The sequence below is a fragment of the Macrobrachium rosenbergii genome, chromosome 37, assembly GCF_040412425.1.
Source record: "Macrobrachium rosenbergii isolate ZJJX-2024 chromosome 37, ASM4041242v1, whole genome shotgun sequence".
NCBI lineage: Eukaryota > Metazoa > Arthropoda > Malacostraca > Decapoda > Palaemonidae > Macrobrachium > Macrobrachium rosenbergii.
The window spans coordinates 32429037-32449036 of NC_089777.1; the positions used below are offsets into that span (position 1 = coordinate 32429037).

At 35.0% G+C, this 20000-nt stretch overlaps 1 long non-coding RNA gene across 1 annotated transcript in view; it reads right to left on the reverse strand.

Annotated features, from left to right (window-relative positions):
- The window catches only part of LOC136825454 (uncharacterized), a 604931-nt gene that overhangs the window by 240017 nt on the left and 344914 nt on the right, over positions 1 to 20000 (reverse strand). Inside the window, exon 5 of the long non-coding RNA XR_010849346.1 lies at positions 5616 to 5737. This is a non-coding gene — a long non-coding RNA (uncharacterized lncRNA). The remainder of the gene's footprint in view (positions 1 to 5615; positions 5738 to 20000) is intronic.

Consider the following 20000-nt stretch of genomic DNA (forward strand, 5'->3'; position numbering starts at 1 on the left):
AGGGAAAGTATGTTTTTCCCCTTAAAAAATCCTCATTTGTTAGCATCGCGGTACCCGTTTTCTTCTATAATTGCAGACCGTTTTCTTTATAATTGCTGTGTAAAGGAGAGACTATTATGGAGTGTCAGAAGCGGCGAGGGGTAAACTGTCCTGTAATTATTTGAGTGTCCCATAATGACTTGAGTGTTTTGTGAGCTATCTACCAGAGATGCGAGGGGCTGTCCACACTCTGTAATTGTCTCAAGCCGACCAGGTGTGTGAAAAATATGGTGTGGTGTCCTTCAGGGGATCTCAAGATTGGGACGGGGGCTGGAGGAGCCCGAGGACTGGCTGTGGTTGATCTCTGTGGTTGCCTTGATGGCATTGTCGTTTGCCTCGGTCTTGCTGTCGTTGTTGGTTTACCTTTTGTTGTTGTTGATTGGCTTTGTTTTGTCATGATGCAGCTGCCTGTTGCGCAATGCTCGCTTCTTCCTGAGGAATAAACTGCACGGCATAACACGTTTGGAAAAACGTCTCCCGTCTTGTTAAGATGATTCCTATATCTCATGCAAGAACTACAATAGTTGCTAGGAGAGCAGACGTGTTCTGAGTTCCTGGAGAGTGATTAGGTTCTCAGTGGCAAATAGGTTTTCATTTTTTTCTCGTCATTACCTAATACGCAGATTTATGTTTGATACATGAATTCTTAAGCCGCAATGAACTTATAAGAGGCGTACGATAAACAACTAACTAAAGAATGTTTCAGATGCCTTTAGACGTTTACAAAATTACTCACATATTTTCACTGAAGCATCTACTACCCGTGTCCGTGGGACAATATATGTGTACATATATATATATATATATATATATATATATATATATATATATATATATATATATATGTGTGTATATGTGTGTGTGTGTATATATATATATATATATATATATATATATATATATATATATATATATATATATATATATATATATATATATATATATAAAATTATATATTTTTCAGATATTGCTTGATAAGTCTTTGCAATACAAATTCTGTAAGTGTAACTGAAGCGTTTAGTCATCCAGATACAGGCACTTTAAGAGATTTGATTAAAACAGAAATGCCCCACTGAAATCTAATTCACTATCTTTTGGTATTCCAGATGATATTTTGTATAAATTCTCTAATTAAAGACGGCTCTCACTACTTCCTTATTCCCTAGAACCTCTGGCAAGGAATCCTGTTATCCTCTCGCAAGTTCTTTATTCTGAATAGCTCTTGTAATTCAGTTCTGCAAAAAATTTCGCAATTCTTGTATCCTAAATAGCCTTTCGGAATTCACTATTCTGAATAACCTTTCGCAATATCTGTATTATAAAACAACCTTTCGTAATATCTCTATTCTTAACACTCACATTTCTCTTTTACCAAATACACTCTCACAATGCTTCTGTTCCAAATAGCCTTCCCCAGTTCATCTTTACCAAATAGCCTCTAGCAGTTCCTCCATTCCAAATAGCCCCGCGCAATTCCTATATTCCAAATAGCTTCTCCCAGTTCCTCTACTCCAAATAGCTCTCACAGTTCCTCTATATCAAATAGTCTTCGAAGTTCCTCTATTCCAAATATCTGCTCCCAGTTTCTGTATTCTAAATAGCCTCTGGCAGTGCTCTACTCCAAATAGCCTCTGCCATTTCTTCTATTCACAATAGCCCCTCGAAGTTGCTCTATTTCCAAATAGCCTCTCGCAATTCCTCTATTCCAAACAGACTCTTGCAGTTCCTCAATTCCAAATAGCCTCTCGTCGTTCTTGTATTCCAATAGCCTCTCGCAGTTCCTCTATTACAAATAGCCTCTCGCAGTTCCTCTATTACAAATAGCCTCTCGCAGTTCCACTATTACAAACAGCCTCTCGCAAGTCCACTGTCGTCGAATATACTGATCGTCCCAGCTCCATCGAAGACGCGTGATATATATTGGTTTGTCTCCAATCAGACGGATGCAAAAACGCATGAAACCGCCACATTAAACCAGAGCCATCTATAATTGTCATGACCTCCGGGAGATCACTCGACCCCGTCCGTTTTCACCCAGATCTTGCGGGTGATTCTAAGAAATTCCGAGTGAACATTTCCCACACCAACCATTCCCATCCCTTCCCCTCCCCTTCCCCCATGCCCTCCTTCCCTCCATGTTTCTCCTCCCTTCACGCTCCCTCCACCATGGTTTCTCCTCCCCTCCTTCCTCCTTCGAGGTGTCTTTTTAATTTTTTCGTGGAATGTTCTCTCTCTCTCCCTCTCTCTCTCTCTCTCGTCCAAGGGCCACATAAAATCACCGTAGGCTCATTCTCATCGGCCAGGCCATGAGGTTATCTCCCTCCCTACCTTCAGCTTTACCTACCTGTTAATAAAAAGAATGCCATTTCATTTTATCTAGTGATCTGCAGTAATGTCAAGTACCTGCTAATAAGATATGCGAAAGGAAGCGCTCCGCAAACATGGTGTGTGCTACCTGAGAATTTTTTTATTGGTTCAATTAAAACGTTACCATTTTTTCCAGAATGGATTTATGATAATTGATTCTTCGTGTATCTATATCCTCAGAAAAAAACAAAACTACCTGAGAAAGAATGTTGTTCCAAGTATTCTTTTTCTGGTTATTCTCTTGCAAGTGTATTCGGTGACTACATATATATGCATATATATATATATATATATATACATATATATATATATATATATATATATATATATATATATATATATATATATATATATATATATATATATATATATATATATATATATATATATATATATATATTAGTTATATTAAACATTCCTACACTCATTCTTAACCTTTTCCAGATTTCTTTCGGCTTGAATAACCTAACCAGATACGAAAACTAAGCTTGGAAATTGACACAAAGTTACCCCCAAAAATGTACACACCATCAAATATGCCTTAACTGATTGTTCATGAGGATCTTTATTTACCTGGGTCAGAATACCATTCATCATAGAATGTCATTTTTATTAACATTTCCTTAATTTAAAGTTTCATCAAAAACCAAAATTAAGTCTCAAAATTAAAGTCACGCACGTTTATAGGCTACTTGCGTGACAGGACGTTGACTGACATGCCTGATCTCTCTCTCTCTCAATAAATAAATAAATAAATAAATAAATAAATAATACACACACACACACACACACACACACATATATATATATATATATATATATATATATATATATATATATATATATATATATATATATATATATATATATATATATATATATATATATATATGATACGGGCTACTTGGTGCAAAATTTGTCGGCAAGATGCTAAAGAGACCATAAAACCTGTTTTAAAACCGGTTCGTTTGGTGCCGCCACAAAATTCTATGAAGACTAGGCGTCTCCCAATAGTCCTTACAAATAAGAGAACCATTTTGTTGCTTGTTATAAAAAACTGATAGTACTTCTTTATACATTGACTCCCACTGAGCCTTTTTGAAATCTAGGTTTCTGAAATATGATTAGGTTCCTTCAATCTATAAATTACGGAACCTATGTGTGAACGGAGTCTGGTATTTTAATGTGATTACCCGTCCAAGTTATTCCAATCATCTACACAAACCATCTATATATATATATATATATATATATATATATATATATATATATATATATATATATATATATATAATATATATATATATTATATATATATATATATATATTATATATATATATATATATATATATATATATATATACATACATACATACACACACACATATATATATATACTGTGTGTGTATATATATATATATATATATATATATATATATATATATATATATATATATATATATATATATATATATATATATACATATACATATATAAATATATATATATATATATATATATATATATATATATACATACATACATATCTACCTCCACTGCTTTAGATAAAATAAGGAACAAACTTTCTCCTATTTAGAGTTCTTTATGGTATGACTTAAATGAAGATATTTTCCATCCCTCGTTTAATCACTTTAGTATGTGAACAATAAGTTGCTCCTAGGCCATTTTGTATGTTTTATTATTCGAAAGTCAATGATGATATATAAACTTGAACGCTTCGGTAAAGTTGTGGCATTATTAAAGTATGCTTCAATGTCTTCATCTTAGTTAGATAAAAATGACATGCATATAGATGTTTCAGACACACATTACTCAATAGATTGAAAAACGCACAGAACAAAAAGTTAAATATTCACTACTTACTACTGCTTCTAATGATGACTAGCAATCATAACGGCAATTCATTGTCAAAAGAGGGCAGATGTCACGGCCTTCGATGAAAAGATGACAATACGAGGAATAACTAATAGAGGAACTATTCCTTACCACCATTAAACAAGTATAAAATGCGCCGAAGTTTCTTCGGTGCAATCGAGTTTTCTGTACATCGTATAATCAAGGCCACCGAAAATAGATCTGTCTTTCGGTGGTCTCGGTATAATGCTGTGAGTCGCGGCCCACGAAACTTTAACCACGGGCCGGTGGTGGCTTATCCTATATCAGTGCCAGATGCACGCTGATGGCTAACTTTAATCTTAAATCAAATAAAAACTACTGAGGCTAGAGGACGGAAAATTGGTATGTTTGATGTTTGGAGGGTGGGTGATCAACATACCAATTTGCAGCCCTGTAGCCTCAGTAGTTTGTAAGAGAAAAGGGCGGACGGACAGACAAAGCCGGCACAATAGTTTTCTTTTACGGAAAACTACAAGTGCTTCGAGGCACAGTGGCAACACGCTTATCTCACAAACTGAGGGACTAGTGTTCGATTCTCGAACCGGACGACGAGGGACAATATGGGCGCGTTCCTTACGCAAAAGTCTTCTAAACGGTAATTTTATTAGATATAAATACTATAGGTATACTTGCAACATTATGTGTATGTTAGAGAGAGAGAGAGAGAGAGAGAGAGAGAGAGAGAGAGAGAGAGAGAGAGAGAGAGAGAGAGAGAACTGTTTCTATTGGAGTTTTGTAAAACTGCTCATGCAATTCTTAAAAATAATTGAATACCACATACATTCATGGCAAAATGAATATAGAAAATATTTCAACATGCACGCTGCCGTTTTCAGTTTTTTTAAAGGAAATTAGTTCTAATAGCTTATTTTTATGGAAAAGCAGTTTCCTGCAAAATCAATTTTAGAGAGCGGGTATTTTTGTACATTATTTTCACTTCACCATATAATCTAAAGCTATTTTCACTGTTCCATTGCAATGATTAAATACTGATACTGAAAAAGAATTTGTTTAGGTCAACTACTTATTTATTCACCCTCTAACGATTTGGTATCCTAGAACAGTTGCTATTTCGTCTTTTCTGCCATAATAAGTACATAAACAAAACAACCTTACTTTATCCTTTGCTGTTTAATTCAGTTTCCTTGTGTGGAGGTTAGTGAGGCTTCTTCCTTGCCAAGAAATGTTTACTTTTGTCACTTAAAAATAAGTAAATTACTGTAACTAAATGTATGTATTAAACTAAAAAATTATATATACACATACATACATAAATTATTCTAGAACTTACAGTACTGTTTCCTTGTCCCTTTTTTGCAGCGTTGGATATCGGAAGGAGCTGCACCAAGTTCACTGGGCTATCAGCCATTTCCAACACATATCCAAGCATGGCAGACTTCACTACCCAGTTCACTGGAAAGAAAATTTTAGCATATATAGCATATTTACTGGACAAAAAGGGAGTGCGATGAAGCTGTTTCTATTGTTTTTTTTTATTTCTCAACCAGAATGTTAAAAAATAGTGCTAAATGAAGTGACATGAAATTATTTACTCATGCGTAATATTATTTTCAGGTAGAATCCATAGGGTTTTTTTTAATAAAATCATAGATCTGGAAAAGCAAATGCAATTTTAGTTCCAAGAAAAATCCACCGCAACAAATTTATCCCATTTTGACACCTGGAGACGGATTTTTTTTTCATGTATTTTTCAATGTAGGAAGGTAGCACTGTCTTTTTTTTTTTTTTTTTTTTTTTGTACAATAGAAACTCACTGAATTGTCCAGAGAACTGATTTTTTTTTAGGTGGTTGGGGAAATGTTAAGAATTGAGAATTTCATCAGACACTATAACGTAAGTATAAGAAACCTATGGACAACTGTATTGGTGGCGGGAAAATATCTATGCTTTTATTGGTTACTAATGATATCATCAGTTTACGCTGGGACTGGCTGTATGTAGTTGGTGTGCGCCTACTGTCCATCCCATTGCTGACAGACACATTTCAAAAAGATTTTACTAAAGTTCTGAAAGTTTTGTTCCTTTTTCATTTTAATATAACTGAATAATAAATTGGTATTATAAGAACTGCTCACAGACCTGAGTGTGTTTTTTTTACTAAAAGCATAACAACAGGATGCTGAGTCGCTGAATGAAATTCTATATAAATTTAGTTATTAGCAATTCTATAATGAATTTTTTGGCAATCGAGTGGATAAATTTTATTTGCAAACCATAAAGAGAACATGGTTTCCATGGAAACACTCAAGAGCTGCAATTTAATTAATCTTGTTTTTAAATATATTGCCTTGACTTATTTTAAAAACAGTTCATTTTATAAGCTTCACATTCTTTAAAATTTTTCCTATTTCTTATATATTTGCTTACATATTACCATAATAGAAGCTGCAGAAACCCCGCACTAATTTTTGTAATGAAAACAAATACAAAGACCATAATCACTACTTCAAGTTAAAAATACCACTTATGAAATAGCAGTACACAAAAATCTTAATTTCAAAATATGAAGAAGAAGCCGAGTGAAACAACTTGCAGATCCTAATGACGTATTGAAAAATCGCATGGCCGGAGACCATAAAAGAAAAATAACCTTATTCAAATAACCAATAGTTGAGGTTCTGGCGTCACGTGTTTATAATTAACATCGGCGAGAACGCGAGCAAGTCATTAAGAAGTGAAGACACAACCAGCGGCACCTCGCCAGTATGCATTAGCATAACATCATCACAAACTTTGTATTGCTGAACTTATTCGTCTCCCTCTTCTTCTTCTTTGCTTTTCTTCCGGGAGGAATGAAATGAGAGGAAAGGAAGGAACGAAATATAGAAGTAAATAAGATGAAATTCAAAGATTAACATGTAAATGGTCTTTGATTTTCTGCATATTGAAAGGAATAGGGATGATGAAATTTAAAGAATTGTAAATGGTCTTTGATTTTATGCATACTGAAAGGAATAAGGGTGATGATATTTAAAGAACTGTAAATGGTCTTTGATTTTCTGCATATTGAATGGAATAAGGATGATGAAATTTATAGAGTCAAGTTTTTGTTTCAGCTGTTCATGGAATCTAAGTAAATAGAATAGTATTAATGCTGTCATCACAGAGAAAACCTGGAAAGGGAGAAAACAGACAAAACTGGACAACTGAGATGAAAGTAGCGGGATCTTTCTTCTCTTTCCTGACCTTGAAATGTAAAATAAACATTTTCTTCATTATTTTAGACTTCTGCTTACGCTGATATAAAGACGAAGTAAAAGGATCTGTTATACAGAGAATATGTAAAGAGTGCCTGTTCTTCACACTCAGTTCGAAAAGCAAAGTCACATGGAAAAGAACAAGATGTGGGCAAATCGCTCACTAACCTTTTTTTTTCTCACTTTCTCTTTTTCTTCAAAGAAAATTGCTACAGCCATTATACTGAGAGGATTTCAAATGTGGACTGAAGAGGTCCACTCAGTTGACGAGAATGTAATGAGAAAATATCTACTAGAATTAGTGACTCCAGTAATTGCTCGTAGAGAGAGTTGTCTTCCAAAGACTTTTCGTTTATCGGACTTCTACCTTATTATTATTATTATTATTATTATTATTATTATTATTATTATTATTATTATTATTATTATTATTAGCCTACTGTTGTTGCTCACATACTTTCTTCCTCATTCTTCTCCGGACTTTGGCCTTGAATAATTTCACGAGTTTAAAGAATAAGTTTTTTAAATAGAAGCGCAGTAAGTAAAACGTTTGCAGCATATGAAATGGTAGTTTCTTTTTTCCTAGAAGAAATGACAAACTCAAATCTTGGTCATAAGTATATCTTAGTTTAACCAGACCACTGAGCTGATTAACAGCTTTCCTAGGGCTGGCCCGAAGGATTAGATTTATTGTACGTGGCTAAGAACCAACTGGTTACCTAGCAAAGGGACCTACAGCTTATTGTGGAATCCGAACCACATTATGACGAGAAATGAATTTCTATCACCAGAAATAAATTCCTCTAATTCTTCATTGGCCGGGTAGGAGAGTCGAACGCTGGGCCAACAGCGTGCCAGGCGACAGCTCTGTAACCTACTGAGTTAGTTAAATTTGATATATTGCATACTTACTTGTTTATGACAAGAAAATAGCTAAATCAGTATTAAAAATAAACACGAAATAAACACTTGAACAGCAATAGATAAGGTAAGGCTGTTTTTAGTTCTATACGAGATATAAATAAGAATTGGCAACTTTTTGATGATAATATATATGATATAAGATTTTCGTAAAATAAATCTTGGCAACCATTTTGGGGGCAAAAATTATGGATGGTAATTGAGTGTTTCCATGGAAACCATGAAACGTTTATTCTATGCGAATATAAACTATTCTATCTACAAGCTAAATGTTCAATGCATAATAGTTACTATCCAATCATTTTTGAATTTTGTTTCATTATTTAAAAATTACTATTGATGAGCCTCGATGGCTCAGTTGGCAGAGCAGCAACCTCAGACTTCATGGAGGTCTGTGGACAGGGGTTCAATCCCCGCAGCCGACTGGTCAGAGAAGGCGGACACTTTGCTATCCGTGTAGACACAGCGGGATTACGTATGTATTCAACGGATAGGTTTGCTGAAAGCACATAAACAAAGCCACTCCAACATCTTCTAAAAACATAACAGACACCTCACACGTCTCGAACTGTCGACCTAACCGCCCAGTTCTCCTCGCTGCTGGGAGAATGGCAGCTGCGGATATGGTACAATACATGTACACATTCGTTACTGGGGTCTAAGCGATGTCAGGCAGGGCAGCCGATCGAGGCTACGGCCTACCCCACCGCCAAATCAAAGTCCTTCAAAAGAAGGCATCGTGCTTGCCCCATATAAAAATGGGAAAAAGGGAAAAAAGCATGTTAAAACGAAGAAGAATTTAAAAATTACTATTGTTATACCTTAAAAAAATAGAAAAAACACTCGAACGAGGTTCTTCTCATACAGGTAAGGCTATATGGTATGGCTAAACGTATGTAAAAAAATAGAGTACTTGGCAACTAAACAAAACAGAAACCTATTACTCAACTTTACAATAACGAAACATAGGAATATGAGCGGTTCTTCGAATATCTGTTTGGTTATTCAATCATGCAGTTATATGAAAGCGAAAAAGAGTCTTGAAATTGTTTTTTAAAAGTTTAATAAAAAATTTTCGAAATGTGGTACCTGACAACAATGGGTTGGCATTAGTGAACACCAACTACAATCAATCGCAGCGTAAGTCGATGATGTCATCATTAACCAATAAGAGTACAGAAACATTCAATGGTCTGTTCAGAAGGTTTCTTCTGCTATGTTCTGCTGTTTGTGAACTCCGATAAAAATCTGCCATTGTCATTAAGAGTAACATTTAAAAGAAAAAAGTAACTTTCGAAAAACACAAATTAGAACCTGCAAAGTGGGTAATTAAAGCAACGGTTTCATTACCAACTTAACCTACAATGAAGAACACTTCAGAGGAAAAGGTAACTAAAGTTACTTTCCGAAGGTAACTTTCGAACAGAGACAGATAAAACAAGTAATTAAAGTCAGGGCCATTCCCAACACCAATAACATTGCATAACACCTGAAAGGAAAACGAAACTTTCGAAAAGCCGAGAATGAAAGCCATTAAAGAGAGCAATTAAAGCAACGCAATCATTACCAGCATGTCCAACGAAGAAGGTAGCAATAAAGACCAATAAAGCAAGCAATTAAAGCAACGCCAAATCATGACCAAAACTTGAAAGGTGGGAAGTCATTCCCGAAAGGCCGAGAAATACAAACCAATAAAGCGAGCAATTAAAGCAACGCCATTATCACCCTCCTCATCAACGCCTCAACCATCACCACTACCTCCTCAACCACCACTAAACGACAACAGCAGCCAGCAACTCGTGTGTCGCTCTCAGCATCGGCGACAGAAGCGGCATGAAGAGGATTAGGAATGCATGAACATCCCTCGGCAATTTCTCGCCGGAATGGAAGGTTGGAGACGTCGCCTCGTCGTCGTCGTCATCATCTTCTTCCTCCATCCCCCCCTTTCCTCCTCCTCCTCCTCCTCCTCCTCCTCCTCCGCCTCCTCCTCCTCCTCCTCCTCCTCCTCCTCCTCCTCCTCCTCCTTCCTTGCTACACAGAAAACTTCCACCTTAGACCAAACCGCAAAAACTTGGACAAGCACGAAACTGTCATCAAAGAGCTGCGGGCTCTGGAACCTCCCTCACCACCTCCACCTCCTCCTCCTCCTCCCCCTCCTGCTACTCCTACTCCTACTCCTCCTTCACGTCTACGCTTGGGCAGAGGCTCAAACACACGCACTATCTGTAGGACGAGGAGGAGGAGGAGAGATGGAGGAGGTAGAAGGGTGAAAGAGGACGATGAAGCTAAGAAAAATATTGAAAAGAAACGGAATAAAACTAAAGGAGGTAAGGATAAGGACAAGTCGTGCTGACCCTTCAAACTAGACAGGCAGACAGACAGACAGGCAGGCTGACAAATTACAGTAACATTACACCTTAACTAAACCTAGGTAACCTGTTAGTTCTAAAGCATAATTACATAACATCAAACAATCAATGAAAGATAAAGGACAGCATCGAAAACACATTAGGAACAAATACAGCAGAAATCCATAACAAAACAAATTTGAAAACGAGAAGCAACGGTCACCGACAGGACAGTAGTAAACGAATAATAAAATAAAGCGTAAATGACAGACGAAGAAAAGTACAAGTAGCCCGCGGGAGATAAGAAAAAGGAAGATGTGAAGAATAAAATGTCAAAGAGGATTGCAAGAAAGGAAAACGACTAAGAGCGAGATGCTGACGATGTGAAATGAAACGCGACATTTTAAACGAACGATAGCAAATGAATTTCCATCAGGTTAGATAAGATAACTTTTTTTTTTACGTTTTCATTAATTTATTACTATTTTTTTTCTTCCAAAATGAACGATACTATAAATCATGGACGAGAATCTGTTTGCGTGCTGGTGGCCTTGTACGTCAGTCTGTTACACGGTAAAGACATCTCTGTATTACTATTCGTTAGTACTTGCATACCGTGTGGCATGTGTGAATTTGTGTATGTATGTGTTCGAGGAGGTAAAGTGTATATTAAGTGAACGGTTAAATACTGTTATTATTCAGAAAGAGAAGGAGAGAAAAAAACACAAACACATTTTTTCTTTCAGGGGAACGACCCGAAGACAGGCTGTGCCAGCAGTGATTTATACATAAAGTTGCAGTTGTGAATCGGTTCACTGACCTGCGCTTTGTGAGTTGTGACAACTGTTCACAAAAAAGCGAAGAATGTAGACGTTACGCAACCTTCCTGTCCTGTGGATTGCCGAATATAATAATTTGGCACTCTATCGAAGTACTTCTCGTGTATTTCTGATGTGTTAGGAGAATCTATGAAAAGGACACGAAGACAACTTTTCCAGATGTAACTATTTCGTAAATGGGCATTATGTTGTGTCCATGTAGATGCTCTGCAACATATTGCAGTTTTGCGGCATACTCGAAAATAGCAAAGTAAAAGTGTTTATCAAGCATAGTTTGAGGACAAAAATTACGAGAGATTTTGCTTATAAGCTAAACATTCGAACAAAAAACAATAAATGTTTAAAATTTACCGGAATTAGAGACCGCATGAGCATATACTTTTCCCAGAAATATGGTAGGTAAAGAGTACGAGTTCTGATAGAACCACTTGAAAAACTAAAGAGAAATGTCATTGATGTTATCATAATTTTATGTAAATAGAACATTCCGTTATTCTGACTTTTTTATAGATACTTTTGTATGGAAAACTCAATGATGACTATCCTGTGAACATTAAATGAATATCTTAGTGATTCAAGCAGCTATTTCCTGTATATTATTCAAAACACGATATTTTGCTTCCGATGGCTTTGAGAGAAACGTCTCTTATATAAGATGAAGTAACAAAGGTTTTGTTCGTCCTATGCAAAATAATGAATACCATGTGTATGTGTGTGCAATTTACATAGTACTTTTCTTACTCGGAAATAAGTAAGATACCGTTAATTTGCAGGAAGTATCTCATTTATTGCCGGATGGGAGAAACAAAATATACAAAACACACACTTACACATGGCATTCAATATTATGTTTGTTAATTATATATATATATATATATATATATATATATATATATATATATATATATATATATATATATATATATATATATATATATATATACGGAATGTCAATTACATTACGACTCATCGTTATAGGCAACAATTAGCCTTATTCAAAATCCTATTATAAAGTCACGCTTTACAAAAATAAGTACAGGGATAATGAGGGAACAGCAATTTTAAATCAGTGAAAAAAAGTTACTTAAAAACAAAATTTTGTAAATATTAATATGAATAATATTTTTAAACACTAATTTTAATAATAAACATTAAGTGTTTTATTCATAATCTGCTTATTCATGTTTTTGTCTATAGCACACCTGCTAATCTGCTTTTATTTTCCCTCTATGGAGTCATTCCCATTACAGTTTATAGAATACTTTGATACTTGTTAATGAATAGTTTATACATATATTCGTACAACTGTACACGAATTAATGTATTAGTCTGTGTACGGTGGTCAAAGTCATTATCAGATTAACTAGAGAACTGAATGCTTGATTTATATAGGCTGGCATTAGAAGCAAGAAGGGATTAAAAGGACTATATAATTTTGTGAATACGAGAAATCTGAAATCAACAGACCCTTAGCAATGTCCAGTAGCATTGTCTCACTAATCTTATTACTATCGATTTTTTCATTTATTTTTATAATTACACCGTCTACCTTATTATCTATTTTCACTGACAGTTGGCAGTTAACGTATGAATCGGGACTGTGAATCAAGACATCATGGCATTGCACAAAAAATAAGTTGATGCGCCCCCCAAAAACTACATTTGGTTGACCTTGTTGTCTATGTTTTGTGTCCCGTGCCTGAGTTTCCAAACCGTTTTTTTAAAGATTTTCACAGAGACGATCTATTGCCGTCAAGGGGTTTATTAACCATTTGTAATATGAGCAGGGCCAAAAAACTCTTCTGTTTCCACTCGATTACAAGATTACTTTAAAAGATATATATATATATATATATATATATATATATATATATATATATATATATATATATATATATGTGTGTGTGTGTGTATAATGTATATATGTATAATGTATATCTATAAATATATATATATATATATATATATATATATATATATATATATATATATATATATATAATATATATATAAAATATATATATATAAAATACTGATGTTCGTAAAAATACTGGTTGCTCAATACCTGTGAAACTGAAGAGAAACTAAAATTTAATAATCATATCGTGGAGAGAGCGATCAAACACTTGAGGAGGTCTTTAGTACGCCTTTGTTATATTGCTTTTCTTTTATAATTGTTTATTATTGTTAGGGGGGTTTCACCCACGTTTGTTCAGCAGTAGCCTAACCTAACCTTTCTGTAACCTAACTTTGGGTTTGTAACAACTTATTACAGGGAAGCCATAACCTAATCTCTTACAGAGGCTGAAAAAAATCAGTTTAAAGAAAATTAATCATGTTATTGTGTTATGATCCTATATGAGACCTTATGCTATGTTATATAACCTATGAATCATGTACGAACCGCTTCTCCCCACCCCCACCCCAAGAAATACCCAGAGAAATGCCATCTTCTTGTAGATAAACTTATACGAGGCAGCATAAAGCACAGGCACTATCATAATAAACTTACAAAATTGTAATTAACATGAAAATATAGTGGAGTCTGCACCTAATGGAAGTGTAAAACCGAGATAGTCCTTGCACTTCCAAATCTATTCCGTCAAGGTTCGTCTTATGAGAAATAACTGCCAGAGTTTTAGAGGGAACTACTTTTGATTAACTGTAAGTCAAACGTAAAACATAGGCATACTTCGGCAGTGGAACAGAAATGAAAGTGAAAACAAGAACGTTCGTATACTACATATAATACCAATACAAAGAACCTGAAGCGCACCTTGTCCTGTCCAACGGTCTCTTATCCTGATTCAGATCTCATCCACTATCAAATGACTTACTACCAATAACTAAGTCCAACAACTGTACGGTTTATGCAAAAATCGAGACCAATTGTTTGCGCAATCTCGCTACCAAACAAACAAACGAAGAAACCGGACCAAAATCACAACTGCATGTTGGAGGTAATAACGGTCACACAGATATAACTCATTCGAAAAATTTCAGGCAGAGAAGAAGCCCTTGTGAGCTCCATTATGGAAAGACTAAACGAAGTGCGGAATCCTATTACCAGACTCTTATATGTCTCGCCCGAAGGAATTTTACTTCTTAAATGAGAGATGAAAGCTGAAACAGAGAAAGATTAAGGAAGTTGGACACTTACAAAGAGAAGCAAAGGGCTTAGATGAAAAGAAATATTCAGAAGGAACAGAAAAGGAGACCGAAGAAATGATGAAAAGAACATTTTCTTCATGATAACCTTCTGAAGACGAGTCACCACCTACACGCAATCAGAAGGAGCGCTATCTCTGAAGAGTCTGTCAACTTCGTGATGATTTTCCTTGTGAAAGTAATTTTTCTAATACTGCAGACATGCAATGGGCTATTTTGAGCAAATATAAATGCAACGTGTAAAGTATGCGCCACCTAGAAAGAAAGGACAAGGTGAGCAAATGAAACCACGAATCAAGAATGGAAAGGGAAGTTCGATTGTTGGAACAGAAAGGTTAAAGTGATTGACATGACTAGGTGGTCTACAACACAAACTGACAGTAAATTATTGCCACCCAAGGAAATTTTATACATATACTATCAACAGCGCTTTATACTGTCACATTCGTGAGTTCATTATAAATATAAATATATATATATATATATATATATATATATATATATATATATATATATATATATATATATATATATATATATATATATATATATATATTTGTTATCATATTCCATTTTCCTCCATTGGAGGGGATGAGGAGTGGTGCCAGAAGGGTACAAGCTTCCTGTCTCTCAGAAATTCTTTAATGATGAGGCTGCTGGTCCATACCTTTCTTCTAATACCCATTCATAGCTTGGTGGACTGACGGCCATTATACCAAGAGCAACCCATGGACCTTGCCAACGTAAGCCAACCGCTGCCCAGCAGCCACAAAGCCCACCTTCCAAACAGAGACTCTGCTACTCTGATGTCCCCAGATCACTGCATATATATATATATATATATATATATATATATATATATATATATATATATATATATATATATATATATATATATATATATATATATATATATGTATATATATATATATTATATATATATATATATATATATATATATATATATATATATATATATATATATATATATATATATATATATATATATATATATATATATTTGTGAACAGAAAATGAAATCCATGAAAAGAATGAAAAGTAGAGAATAGAGAAGAAGAAAGCTAAACGAAGCTTTCTTAGGTTACAGTAAATAACAGGAGGTTGAAACGAAGCAAACGAAAGATAAAAGAGGAACCAAGTAAAGCGGCAAGACATGGAGGCTGGGTGGGAAGTGAGTGGGTGGGACGTCTGGAGGTACCGGTGGAAGGAGAATGAGCTGGAGGCGACTTCTGGTGTACCAATTTAAGAGAGATCGCAGAATATGATTTTAAGGGCAACAGACTGCCAGGATGTTGGCCCTCGGGTGCGCGCGTCATTCTTGTTATTGCTCTGTTGTTAGTTCTTTTGATTACGGCGGTTTTATTCGGTGTTCTCGAGCATTCGACGATATTCGTCGACTTTCCATATAGCTGAAGGGCGGGAGCATATCGATATAGGCTGGGTGATGCTTCGACGTTTGGTGGTGGTGGTTTCATGCACCTCTGGGATTTCCCAGCTTTTCCCTTGCTTATGGAGGCCTCAGCTGTAATGCTGCAGAGATGTCTCTTTATTATTTTCTTTTAATCAGAATAGTGAAGCACTCATATCGAGCAAGGTCCAAAGAAAACTTGACTACGAGATCAGCACCGTTATGCTAAATTTAAAATTCTGTTGCTCTTCTAAAGACTGACAGTTTTCCAGGTGTCAGAATTATTATCTTAACTCAGAATCACCAGTAAATCATCAACAGCATCAAACGGAAAAGTTCTGAGACGTTAATTACAAATGATTCATATACATGTAAATCATTACCGCATTCATTCCTTTCGAGCAAGTAATCAGGTACACCGATGCACGACTCTCTAGTTACAAGCATGTTTTAACGCGTAAAAGTATATGCTTGGGGTACTGATATTAGAAAGAAATGAGGAACTATACGAACTCCGTTTCAAATTACAGAATTTATATGGTTTTGCTATCAATATGCTACGACTTATTGCCTTAGTTTCGAGATATATACGACCTTACTTTATAGATATCGTATCTGTCAGGTTTAAATTTCAATATAATTTTATATCTCAGCTCTAAAAACATGTAATTTTGAAGCCTATGCATCCTAATTGCCCTAAAAGGTAAAGTCCACAGAACAGGATATATATATATATATATTTTTTTTTTATTTAAGAAAGGTTTCCATACATTTATACTTTCTTCCCTCCGTTTTTTGTTTGATTTTTTTCTGCAGGGATATTCAGTATAACTGGAAGCTTAATCAGTAGGTTAATTGTTCTTTGGGACTGTTCCATGTGAATGTGAGTACATTTTGAACATACTGAATAATAATAATAATAATAATAATAATAATTGTGAAAAATTGGAAAAACGCGGCGTATAAGTTGGTAAAATCACCTGCGAACGCAAAGAACAGATGGACGTCAAGAATTAGCAGTTTGGATCTTTGTCACAATAACACGCTCCCATTACTTTTGTCTATTATTGTGCTATAGACAAATGCGCTGTTTGTTCAAGATAATGAAGTGGGACGAGGAGGAAATAAGTTAATAGTTATCATTGAGGTATAATCCCCCCATTCAGGCTAACGGCATGATCAGCATTAGCGAGTCAACTGAGACCTTTGGCGAGTCAACTGAGACCTTTGTCGAGTCAACTGAGACCTTATCTCATGGAGATCTTAATTGCGTAAATACTTCTCTTCCTCTGATTATTGTCTTTTGTAAATAACAGTTGACGAAAATCGCTGTCTTCCGAGTTATATGTGATGATTAGGATTATGTTCTGATATTAACAGGCGGTGTTTACGCTATCGAGGATCTCAAGGTACCTCATTCACAGTTCGAGTTCTCTGCCATGTGCAGGACCAACGCATCTGTTGAAGCCAGAATCTAGTTGTGTCTCGCTATGAGTCTGTTTATGTCATGATGATGATGCAACCATATGGCATTAAGAAAAAGGTTACTTGCGACATGATGATGGTGATGATGACGATAACTGTCAGGTATATCTAATTATGTTTGTTTCATGAATTATGCCTACAATGTGTATGAAAATGCTTTATAAATGCCCAATATGCCGTATATATGTTCTATGCTCTATACTTATATTCCTTGGGTCAGTTCATAATCTCTTACCTTCGCTGATGTCTGGTTGCTCCGCCAAGTTTATACAAACCAGTCAGTCAATCATTCTGTCATGAGTTAAATAAGATAATTGTAGTTGTTAATACTGTCGCCCCTCGATTATAAAATCATTTTGAAGTTCGTCGTTCTCGTATAGATTTTCCCAAGTCAAGTTACCATGGTTCGACTCGTTGGGCTTTTTCACATGAGTAAGACCCCAGTATTGTTGGGAAAACTGAAGTCCCCCCCCCGCCCAACTCATGCTCACGCTCGTGTGGCATCACATTCACGACACTGCGACACTTCACCAGTGGCAACTTCGTGCAAAGTTCGGTTGCTGGAAACTGAAGGACGCCAGAAAACGTGCTCGAATGGCAACATCTTCAAATGAATACGTGATTCACTCTAAAGAATGGAACCCTGGTCTGATATAACGAGTGAGTCTTGTCTATATGTAAATCGTAATCGGCCGAGGTCTCATTATTGTGGAAGGCAATATAGCAGTGAAGTTAAGTAACGTTTTTCTAAGTCAGTCCTTAAGAACTTGCAAACGATCACAGGAGTTGGGTGTTTCTGTCAATAAGTCACGGTGAGACCTGAGAAGCCACCAGAATGAATGAGTAAAACTGAAGGAATAAAGTAAAGGTCTTTACGGTTTTAGGACAATAAAAAAATTATCATACACGAAGAACAAGTATAGGCTGGACGATGGTAAGTTTAAATGTGCATTTATTTCAGAATGAATAAAATACAGATACGTATTGCGATTTATGTAGAAGGACACCCATAATTCAAATAATTCTCAACGCAATTAGGTATATGTTCCTTAAAAGAAAAAAGTAGGCAGTTCTTTCGGAATGTACAAAGTCAGATGGAAACCCCTCCCCACCCAAAAAAAAAATAAATGAATTATTTCAATTGATATCTAAAGATTTGTACTTGTCGAAGGCTTAAAAACTAAACGTTCCTCCAGGAATTGTTCTATCCAGGTCAATTTTTTAAGCAATTTTTTTTCCGATAAATGTAAAAAATTTCGTTCTTTGGGAAGATATGGATAATCAGAAAGCAATAATAATAATAATAATAATAATAATAATAATAATAATAATAATAATAATAATAATAATAATAATAATAATAAAAGTCTAAAATACATTACATTCAAGTCGCAATAATAATAATAATAATAATAATAATAATAATAATAATAATAATAATAATAATAATAATAATACAGAACATTTAATTCGCAGGAAAAAATCCCCATTCGTTGATGTTTTTATGCTGTAAGTGAAGTTTGTTCGCTTCTTACGAAGGTCAGTGAGAATATTATGAAAATTATTTTATTCTTTGAGGACTGAATAAGAAAAAGGATTGGAAGTATAAAGGCTGGAATTTGTGGACTGAACAGGAAAAAGGAGTTGCAGTACGAACGATTGAAACTGAAAAATAACATAAAGAGAAAAAAAGACGAAAAAACAGAATGAGTGTTTGCAAAGTCATGTTATTGAAATGCAAAAAATCATTTTCATTGGTAGTAATTTCAGGGATAGAAAGATTCACATAAACTACGGCCTATGAAACTGGTATAACCTTGCCGATATAATCACTTACTGTAAGCTAAAAAAAAAATCGATTTCAAAACAGGATTTTTCGTTGAGAAAAATTAAGTTTTTAAGTATGTACGTTAAAGTAAGTTTCGTTCTAGCTTTGTCGTTAACCCAGAGGAACTGGATGTTTGATCATGCGCAGGCGCGACGAATTGAAACATTACATGATAACAGCCATTATGGCCTGAGAATTTATTGTGTTATATTGTCACTATAGCTCTACCTACGATGGGACAGCCCATAGAATAACAAGAAAACAAGATATCCTTCATTATGAATAAAATAGCTTGTTAATGCTGAAAAGCTTGCATAGCGACATGGCGTTTTTAAGACTTTGCAAGCAATATGAATTGCTTCAAAGGAGTATGAAAGCAATTTTTTATGAACCAATAGTCGTTTATACAGCACCGTATTGCTTGTATAGTAACGCACATC